General features: G+C 40.7%; 1 pseudogene; it reads left to right on the top strand.

Moving 5' to 3' along the window:
- Nucleotides 1-9,245: 9,245 nt before the first annotated feature.
- On the top strand, nt 9,246-10,145 carry LOC125147620 (uncharacterized protein KIAA0825-like; annotated as a pseudogene).
- The last annotated feature ends 94 nt before the right edge of the window (nt 10,146-10,239 follow it).

Here is a 10,239-nt window from a genome sequence, read left to right as displayed (position 1 = left end):
CTTCCTATCCCTCACCTGCATAAATATTCGACAGTAAGGGACAGGCTAAACAAACTGTGGCATCCCAATAAGAAAAAAATGTTAGGCAGTCAATAAAAATGTTGTTTAATAAATAATTTTTAATGGAACAGAAGATGCCCAGGCATGCATGTGAAGTGAAGAAAAGGCTAAATTATTTCTACAGTATGACCTCAGCCATGTGAAAATGAGCATGTCTATGCATGCTTGTACATGAAAGAGGCAATTTCTGGAAGGAAAGATACGCAAGAACTCTTGACAGTAGTTTCCTCTTGGGTGGGAATAGAAAGTTGGGTTGGACTTTCACTTTTCACTTTATAACCTTCTGTCCTATCTTATACATATAAAAAAAGAGAGAGAGAATATATAATCTTATGATATATATTAAGAATTTACCATGCGTATGTATTTGGTCTGTAAACCAAAACCCAAAACACAGAAAAAATAAAAAAGGGAATATAACAAGATTTCAACAGTGGCTATTTGGGAAGCTGTGGAATTATGGAATTAATAAGGCAGTTTTCTCCTTTATATTTTTCTGTATTTTCCAAGTGTTGTACGATGAGCTTATAGCTCTTCTATAATCAGAATTAAGGCAAATGTCACTTTGATAAGTCCTCTGGGATAGGAAGGAGGGGGAGGAGAAGCAGGTGACTGTGACCAAAGGGCCAAGGGAGCCCAACGTGGAACTGGGCAGAAGCAGTTGTATTTTTGGAGCCCTGTGGTTCCTGCTGAGTCAACTAACTAGTTGTTTGGCCCCATCCTGCCAGTGGAAGCAGGAAATGCTCCCACTCCTGCCCTCGTTCACTCTTAGTCACCCTCTGGGAAAGCAGGGTAGAGGTGGGGGCAGGAGGGTGGTTGGGAGTCTCCATCTGCCCCTCTGCAGCCTTCTAGGCAGAGAAGTCATGGGAGGGAGTCTAAGAGCTAGGCACCCTATCCACCTGGCATGGTCACCTTGGGGGTAGACAGCAGCTGGGAGTGAGCAGTAAGGGGTGGCAGAGAGGTGCTGGGAAAATGCCCCTCCGGCCCTTGGCAGACAGCCCTGCATCCCCCTGTGGAGCTGCTGTGAAAATTAATTACCATTTGTCCAGGGCTTTGAGATTGCCCAGATGAAAGACACACAGAGGAGTGTCATGATGAATACGTGTTTACAGCATGGACTTTCATCCCAAACATCCATCCTGACAGTCAAGTGTCCCACTCCTAACCTCCCCCTGCACCGACATCCTCAAAGCACCAGAAGTTGAACATCAATATCAAATGCTGCTGAAGGGGAAGAGGGAAGGGCGGGGGACTGCTGGCTCCCCATCATCCTGCTTTTTAGCCCCATCCCCGGTAGGTTAAAAGGAGGAAACTATGACAAAATTGAGGACAGTGAGGTGAGAAGACTTGGAGAGGGGTGGTGGATTACTTTATCCCAGAAACCAGGACTCTGCCGGTCTTATGGATGGAGGGATGGGAGGAATTCGAGAACTCTCTGGCTCAGGGCAGACAGTGCCAAGTAGGTTCATCCCTGGATGGCTTTCATTCCGACTTCTAATTTCTCTAGCAAACTGAATGACTCCCTGTTGATGGATTCTGAACACTTGACCACGGTGAATCCTGTCATCTCCTGGCTCTGGGAACTTGGGTGGGAAATTCTTTGGTTTTCTGGATTCTTCTTATTCTGTCTTTCCCTCTGCATGTTTATGCAAGATAATTGACCCGTAGAGCTACGTAATGTGTTTCTGGACAGGTTTACCAGAGCAAATCCAATGGAGAAAGGATCATGCAAGGGCGAGCCCCTCCCTCAGGGAGACTGCGTTCTTATTGGAGAGTTGGACCCTCGCTTACTTATGAGACATTTAAACAATGTAGAAGATGAGACAGACAGAGAAAAGGGCTGAGCTCCAAGAAGAGTAGGACCATTATAGACTAGAGAATTTAGGAGAGGAGACTTTCTTAGGACTGAAGTAGGAAGATGTAAAGGCACATAGCCTCAATGGAGACAGTGAAGAGGTCGTTGAGGCCAGAATGGAAGGTTCACATGAGGACGGGGACAAGGGAGAGACAGGCAGATGGGCTGGCTGGGTGAGATTGTGAAGGCCCTTGAATGCCTAGCTAAAGAATGGGGATTCTGTCCAGAGGGCAATGAAAACCACTGAATGTTTCTGAGCCAGAGAATGATATGATGCAGAATTTGAGAAGAGGTTAAAATATTTTCATCGAGAGGCGAATTTTAACATCTCTGAGTCAGCAATGCTACCATGAAATTCACCATTTTCCTCCTCAGTCCAGCCCCTTACTTCTATTTCAGCTAATGACACGTAAGCCCAAATGTCACCTCCCTTGGTTGCTCTCTGATACACACCCAGTGTTATTTTCTTCATAGCACTTATCACCTTTGGAAATGATCTTGTTTATGTACTTGTTTACTTCCTTTTTCTCTAGTTGTCCATAGAATGTAAGCAGAATGGGGTAGGTGGGGCACTGTCACCTATTTAGTTTGCTGCTCCATCTTCAACACCTAGGACCGTACTGGGCTGGTGGCAGATGCTCAATGTGTATTTGTGGAATAAATGAACAAGGTGTATTTGTGTATTTGTAGATTGATAAATGGACAAATGGTGCCACCATTTTCCCAGCCACCCTGGTCCCAAACCTCATGGTGATTCTTGACTCGTACTTCCTCCTCTGCAGAACCCAGCTGTTCGTTCTCATGTCTATGAATATTATCTCTGCATCTCTCCCTGTCCTCTTCTTCCCCCTTTGTATTTTAGACCTTGATCCTCTTAAACAATTTTAAGCTCCTTAAAGGCAGAGTCTCTTCATTATTATTTCCCCATGGTGCTCAGTACAGGACCGGGGCAATGACAGTTCCCACTGATCCAGACTTTGTAATTTTCCAAGGGCTTTTCCCACGATCCTAGTATACCTAGGACTTGAACCTCAGTTCTTATCTCGACACTACACACTTATTCCATTATTATACTAATTATGCATAATTGTTGATGAATGAATGAGTGAATGAATGCTGGAAGTGCCCAAGATTGATTGTGGAAGGAGAAACTGGAAGTAGGAAGGCCTTTTAGGGAAAATGTTAGTCCATATGGACATGAGAGAAAAGGAGAGTGAATGAAGGGGGTGCGGTGGGGGGGACAGCCAAAAAGCTGGGTCTAGAGAAGGCTGATTCCTTGATTACTCTGTCTGTGTATCAAGTACCTCATTCCCCTTGTCTTGTTACTTAAGACAGAAAGATATGTAATCAACACAGGAGAAGACACCAGAGGCAAAGTTAAAGGGACGAGAAGATTCTGAATCCAAAGGAGACATTATTCATTGGTTTGTGAGCTACTGTGTTTATAAGCAATAAGTATTAAAAGTATAAGCAATTCCACTGGACAGAAATTGCAAAGGACAAAAACATATAATGAAAAAAAACAATGGAAATCACTGGTTTTTCCGCCATCCAGAAGAAGTCATTCTAACCTTTTGATGTACATCCTTTTGAACTATAAAAATTTAAACCTTAATATAAACATACATACATCTCTTTCTGCCCTTCCTCCCCTCAATAAATAAATATTAAAAAAAAAAGATTTTGTCCCTCTTCCCGGCTCACTCTCTCTCTCTCTCTCTCTCTGTCTCTCTCAAATAAAATTAAGGGGTGCCTGGGTGGCTCAGTCGGTTGGGCGGCTGACTTTGGCTCAGATCATGATCTCGCAGCTCGTGGGTTTGAGCCGGGCTCTGTGCTGACAGCTCAGAGCCTGGAGCCTGCTTCGGAATCTGTGTCTCCCTTTCTCTCTGCCCCTCCTCTGTTCACGTTCTGTCTCTCTCTCAAAATAATAAATAAACATTAAAATATATATATGTGTGCATACACTTATATATATTTATTTAATATAAATCTAATGTATTATACATGTTTATGTATTTTATTGTATATATTGAATATACAGTATATGTATTCTATACATGTAAGTAGACACACACATTTGTTTTTGTGATAAAATGGGATACATACAGTTTTGTAACCTGCTTTTTGTTCACTTAATAATATGTAGTGAACACAAAGGAAATTTTATAAGCCCAAAGGGCAGTTTGAAAAGATAACCTCTGGGATAAACAGGAAGCCAGAGAAGAGATATGAGCATAAAGTGAGTGGCTAAGCTCTGTGGTTTTGATAAATATTACCAAAGCAAATAAATCTTAGATGTCTTGTCAAGTTAGGTAATTATTAGCTCTCTATCGGCAAGGTCACTAATTCAAAGACTCACAGGATGTTGGTCTTAAAGAAGCCTTTGAGATGATCTAATTCCATCCCCTTGACTTAGGTATTGAGAAACTACAAACCCAGAGACATTAACTAACATGTTATGACTGGTGAGCCATGGAGCTGGAATGAGAGCAAAGTGTGCTGGCTCCCAGTCCAGTGCTCTCTCCACTAACCCACACCGATCAACACGCTTTGTGGTCTTCAGTCTCAGGCCCTGATGTACAGAAAGGAACAGGGAGACATGGGGCCCCAAACCCAGAGGTTTTCCAAGTGTACAATATCAGTGGAACTGTGTGTGTTAAGAGGGTGGCAAAATGTCCCTGGGCAGGTCACTGGGGAAGCAGGGAACTCAGTACTTAAGAGTGGTTGGCTCTGATGTCTGACCACCAAGACACCAAACAAGTCTTGTTTCCCTTATAGATCTTGCTGTATGATTTTGGGCAATTTACTTAAACCTTCTTGCCTCCATTTTCTCATCCGTAAAAGGAGAGTCATAGGGGCGCCTGGGTGGCTCAGCTGGTTAAGCATCCAACTCTTTTCTTCGGCTCTGGTCATGATGTTACAGCTCGTGAGTTCAAGCCCTGTGCCGGGCTCTGTGCTGACAGCTCGGAGCCTGGAGCCTGCTTCAATTCTGTGTCTCCCTCTCACTCTGCCCCTCCCCTATTCATGCTCTGTCTCTCCTTCTCCTTCAAAAATAAGTAAACATTAAAAAAATTTTTTTAAGGGAATAATAGCAGTATCTACCTCATCAAATTGCAGTGAGAATGAAGAGGTAATGCACACAAAGGATTTAGCAGGGTGTTTGTCATATAGAAAAAGCTCAATAAATGTGAGCCATCATGATTATGAATGCTCTGGCATTGAAGGTCAATGCCCTTGAAAACTTTAAATTTTTTAAAAAGTTTATTTATTCATTTATTTATTTATTTAGAGAGCATGAGCAGGGGAGGGGCAGAGAGAGAGGGAGAGAGAGAATCCCAAGGAGGCTCTGTGCTGTCAGTGCAGAGCCTTAGGCGGGGCTTGATCCCAGGAACCATGGGATCACGACCTGAGCCAAAATCAACAAACACTCAAGTGACTGAGCTACCCAGGTGCCCCCCTGTAAACACAGCATATCACAGCTATCCTTGACTATTGACATCTGTAGGGAAAAGGGACTTAGAAGCTCAACTATGGAGCTATGTGAGCCCTGTCCACTATGAGGACAGTAACCAAGAGAGACCATCCTCCAAAGGAGGCCATGTGGCCTGGAGTAGAGCTGTAGGCAGCTGGGGACTCTGGGCCTTTCTGGTATTCTCACTGGAAGTCACCCTCAAGATACAGCAGTGAGGCCACCCTCACACTTCCTGGGCTACCCAAGTATACAAATCAAGGATCTAAAATTTTTTCCTCATATCCTTATTTAAAAAAGAAGCAACTGTTTAAAGCGGAAAGAATCACAAGTTATTATAAGACTTATAACTTATGTAGAACTAAAATCACTACGTGAGTAGAAAGACTAGGGAGGGGGACATGTAAATAAATTAATATAAGTTCTTTCACTACAGGCAAAGCAATAGTACCTTTTGAAGGTAATGATACATTAAAGGTGTATCTTTTAAGCCTTAGCACAACCATTAACAACAACCAAGTAAGCCTAATCCATAAGCCAACAGTAGAGAAAATGTGAAGTTATAGAAAATAGTCAATTTGTTGAAAAGAAGTCAGGAAAAGAAGAAAACAGGTACAAAGAACAGAGGGGACAAATAAAACGCTAATAGCAAAATGGTAGATTCAAGCTCAACATCTCAATAATTACCTTAAGGGTAATTTAAAAGAGATAGATTGGGTAAAGAAAGCAAGTCCCCACTCTATGCTGTGTACAAGAAAATAAATCTAAATATAAACACACAGATAGGTTAAAGGTAAAATAAAAAGATGCACCATGGTAACACTAATCAAAAGAAAGCTGGAGTAGCGATATTAATGTCAAGCAATATAGACTACAGAACAAAGAATATCACCAGCGATAAGGACACACCAGACCTGAGTGTTGCGACACCCTAACGGAGCTTCAGAAAACATTAAACAAAAACCGATGGAACCGAAAGGGGAAGCAGGTAAATTCCAACTGTAGGTGAGGACTTCACACTCTTTTTTCAGAAACTGATAAAAGAATAGATAGACTGTTAGTAAGGAGAGAGAGGACTTGAACCGCATTATTAATCAACTCGGCCTGACCTTTCATAACACCACCCCCAACCAGCAGAATACACATTTGTTTTCCAAGTGCATGTGAAACATTCACTGAGAGCGGACCATATCTGGGGCCCTAAAATCAGTCTTAATAAATTTAAAAGCTCAGGGGTGCCTGGGTGGCTCAGTTGGTAGAACACTCAACTCTTGATCTCAGGGTTGTGAGTTTAAGCCCCACATTGGGCATGGAGCCTACTTAAAAAATAAATAAATAAATAAATAAATAAGGAATCAAAATCATGCAAAGTATGTTCCATGACCACCACAGAATTGAACTAGAAATCAATAGGGGCACCTGGGTGGCCCAGTCAGTTGAGCATCCATCTCCTGATTTCAGCTCAGGTCATGATCTGGGGGTCATGGGATTGAGCCCCAAGTCGGGCTCTGAGGTGGGCATAGGGTCTGGCTGGGATTCTCTCTCTGCCCCTCTCCCCAGCTCATGCTCTCTCTCTTAAATAAAAAGTAAATAAAATAAAATAAAACTAGAAATCAACAACGGAATGATATATAGAAACTCTTCCAAATTTTGGAAATTAACTAAATAGATAAAAAAGTAATTATAAGAGAAATTAGAATATGGTTTGAACTGAATGAGAATGGAACCACAACCTATCAAAATTTGTAGGGTGTTTACAGGAAAATCCATGGATTTAAATGCTTATATTAGTAAAGAAGAAAGTTCAGGGGCACCTGAGTGGCTCAGTCAATTGAGCATCCAACTCTTTAAAAAAAATTTTTTTTAAGTTTATTTATTCCGAGAGAGAGAGAGAGAGAGAGAGAGAGAGCACTAAGCAAAGGAGGGACAGAGAAAGGGAGAGAGAGAGAGAGAGAGAGAGAGAGACTCCCAAGCAGGCTCCACAATGGCAGCACAGAGTCAATGTGAACCTCAAACTCATGAATGGTGAGATCGTGACCTGAGTCAAAATCAAGAGTTGGATGCTTAACTGCCTGAGCCATCCAGGAGCCCCTAGCATTCAACTCTTGATTTCAGCTCAGGTCATGATCCCAGAGTCATAGGATTGAGCCCCACATGGGGCTCCACCCTGGGCATGGGGCCTGCTTGGGATTCTCTCTCTCTTCCATCTGCCTGTCTCCTCTGCTAACTCTCTCTCTCTCTCTCTCTCTGTCTCTCTCTGTCTCTCTCTCTCTCAAAAAAAAAATTTTTTTTTAGAAAAGAAGAAAGCATAAAATCAATGAGAGATTATCACCTTAAGAAAGTAGAAAAGGAAGAGCAAATTGAACCCAAAGTAAATGAGAGGAGGGAAAAATAAATATAAGAGAGATAAACAATGAAATAGAAAATGGACAAATCATACATAAAAATCATTAACACCAAAAGCTAGTTATTTGGAAAATATGAATAACATTGATAAATTTCTAACCAGACTTATCTGGAAAAACAAAAACAAGGAAAGACAAAAGAAAACCTCAGTCTCCAATGACTTCACTGGTAAGTTCCACCAAATATTTAAGGAAGAAATAATGCCAATTCTATACATAAAACCTCTTACAGAAGTTGGAAGAGGAAGGAACTCTTCCTAAATCATTTTACAAGAGCAGAATTATCCTGATACAAAAACTAGACAAATATAAGACTATATACCTCCCTCATAAACATAGGTACAAAAATCTATAATGAAATAGTAGCAACTCAAACCCAGCAACATATAAGAAAGATAACATGTCATGGTAAAGTGGGGTGTATCCCAGAAATGCAAGGTTTGATCAGCGTTCAAAAATCTATCCATGTAGGGGTGCCTGGCTAGCTCAGTTGGTGGAACATGTGACTTCTGATCTTGGGGGTCTTGAGTTCAAGCCTCATGTTAGGTGTAGAGATTATTTAAATAAAAATCTTTTTTTTTAATTAAAAAAAATCTTTATTCATATTTTATAGAGAGAGAGACAGAGTGCAAGTGGGGGAGGAACAGAGAAAGAGGGAGATACAGAATCCAAAGCAGACTCCAGGCTCTGAGCTGTCAACACAGAGCCTAACACGGGGCTCAAACCCACAAACTGCGAGTTCATGATCTGAGCTGAAGTCAGACGCTTAACCAACTGAGCCACCCAGGCGCCCTGTAAATAAAATCTTAAAAAAAAAATCAATCCACGAAATGAAATTAGGCTAAGAACTCCATTTACAAAGGCATAAAAAAAACACTTATGGATACATTTAATGACAGAAGTGCAAGACTTACACTAAAAACTTACAAAACCGTTGAAATAAAAAAAAAAGATCTAAAGAAATGGGAACATGCCCGACGTTTACGGACCAGAAGACTTAACATTGTTATGATGGCAATACTCCCCAAATTGACCTACACATTCAACACACACTCTATCAAAATCCTAGCTGATTTTTTGGTGGAGACTGACAAGCTACTACTAAAATTCATGTAAAAATTCAAAAGATCCAGAGTAACTAAAACAATCTTGAAAAAGAAGAACAAAGAGTTGAAAGACTCACTCTTCTCAATTTCAAAATATACTTCAAAATGAAAGTCATCAAGAGAGTGTGGTACTGGTATAAGAATAGATATATAGGTCCGTGGAATATATAACTAATTTTTAAACCTCAATAATAAAACATATAACTCATTTAAAGAAAATTTTCAATAGATACTTTACTAAAGCAGATCTATGAATGACCAGTAAATACATGAATTCTCAACATCATTAGTAATTATAGAAATACGAACTCTTCCTGGAGACTTGGAGTTTAAGCAGTGACATTTGTGAAATGTCAGTGACATTGTCACTCAGTGACATTGATGAAAAGATAGAACAAAATGCTACAAGCATAGAACATTGCATTAAGGAAATACAATCTGAAGTTAACAAGCAGTGTCCAGAGGTGCAGCTGCAAACGACAACTGACTTGAGTGGCTAGATAACTATAATTGTAATTCATCCAAGTCACCTTCCCTTCCCCATGGAGATTTGATGAAATTCCTCAAAACACTGCAAGATTCGTTGAAGAGTGAACTGAAACAAGAAGAAGTGATCCTGGATTCACTTTGGGATCTCTCCTGCCAGAGCAGCACTTCATTCCTGGCAACTCTAAGTGGAGCATCTTTCCATTTCCTCTCTGGGACTTCTCTTCATTCTGTTGAAGATGATTCCTCCATGGATGCACAGTCCATCTGGGATAACATAAGACTGCATCTTTGACGCTTCTCAGTGAACAAATTACAAAGCCATAATGAAATCATCAATTCACAGCACAAAATTTGGTTGAAAAAGCAGTGCATACAACAACTGTTGTTTCTTTATCCAGAATCGGAAGTTATAATCAAGTACCAAAGCATACAGAATAAACTGTTGGCTGAGCTCCTGCAGAACTGTTTTCCTGCTTATAGCAGAGAATCGAATTTAGACATAATGGCTCGTGGATACCAAAGTACAATGCTTAAGTTATACTCAATGATAAAAGAGGATTTTAACACACTACATGAAGTTTTAGCTCCCACCTCAATGGTGAAATTCATTAAAGAAACTTTCCTGGATACTGTTTCAGAAGAAATGGCAAAGTTTCTTGAAAATTTTTGTGAGCTGCAGTTCAAAGAAAGTGCTGTCCGTGTGATTAAAACAAATCAAGAACTCCAGCAGGCTTAGAGGAGCAGTGCATGCTCTGGGTTAGTGAGTTTTTAAATTTGTTCAGTTTGACTTAAGCCTTTTGATACCTTTAATTTTCTAACATTTTTCTGTTTAAACTTATTGCAAACTCGAAACTA

Source organism: Prionailurus viverrinus, chromosome D2 (assembly GCF_022837055.1).
Source record: "Prionailurus viverrinus isolate Anna chromosome D2, UM_Priviv_1.0, whole genome shotgun sequence".
Lineage (NCBI taxonomy): Eukaryota > Metazoa > Chordata > Mammalia > Carnivora > Felidae > Prionailurus > Prionailurus viverrinus.
The sequence above is the reverse complement of the archived record's forward strand: the minus strand, read 5'-3'. Positions and strand labels throughout refer to the sequence as shown.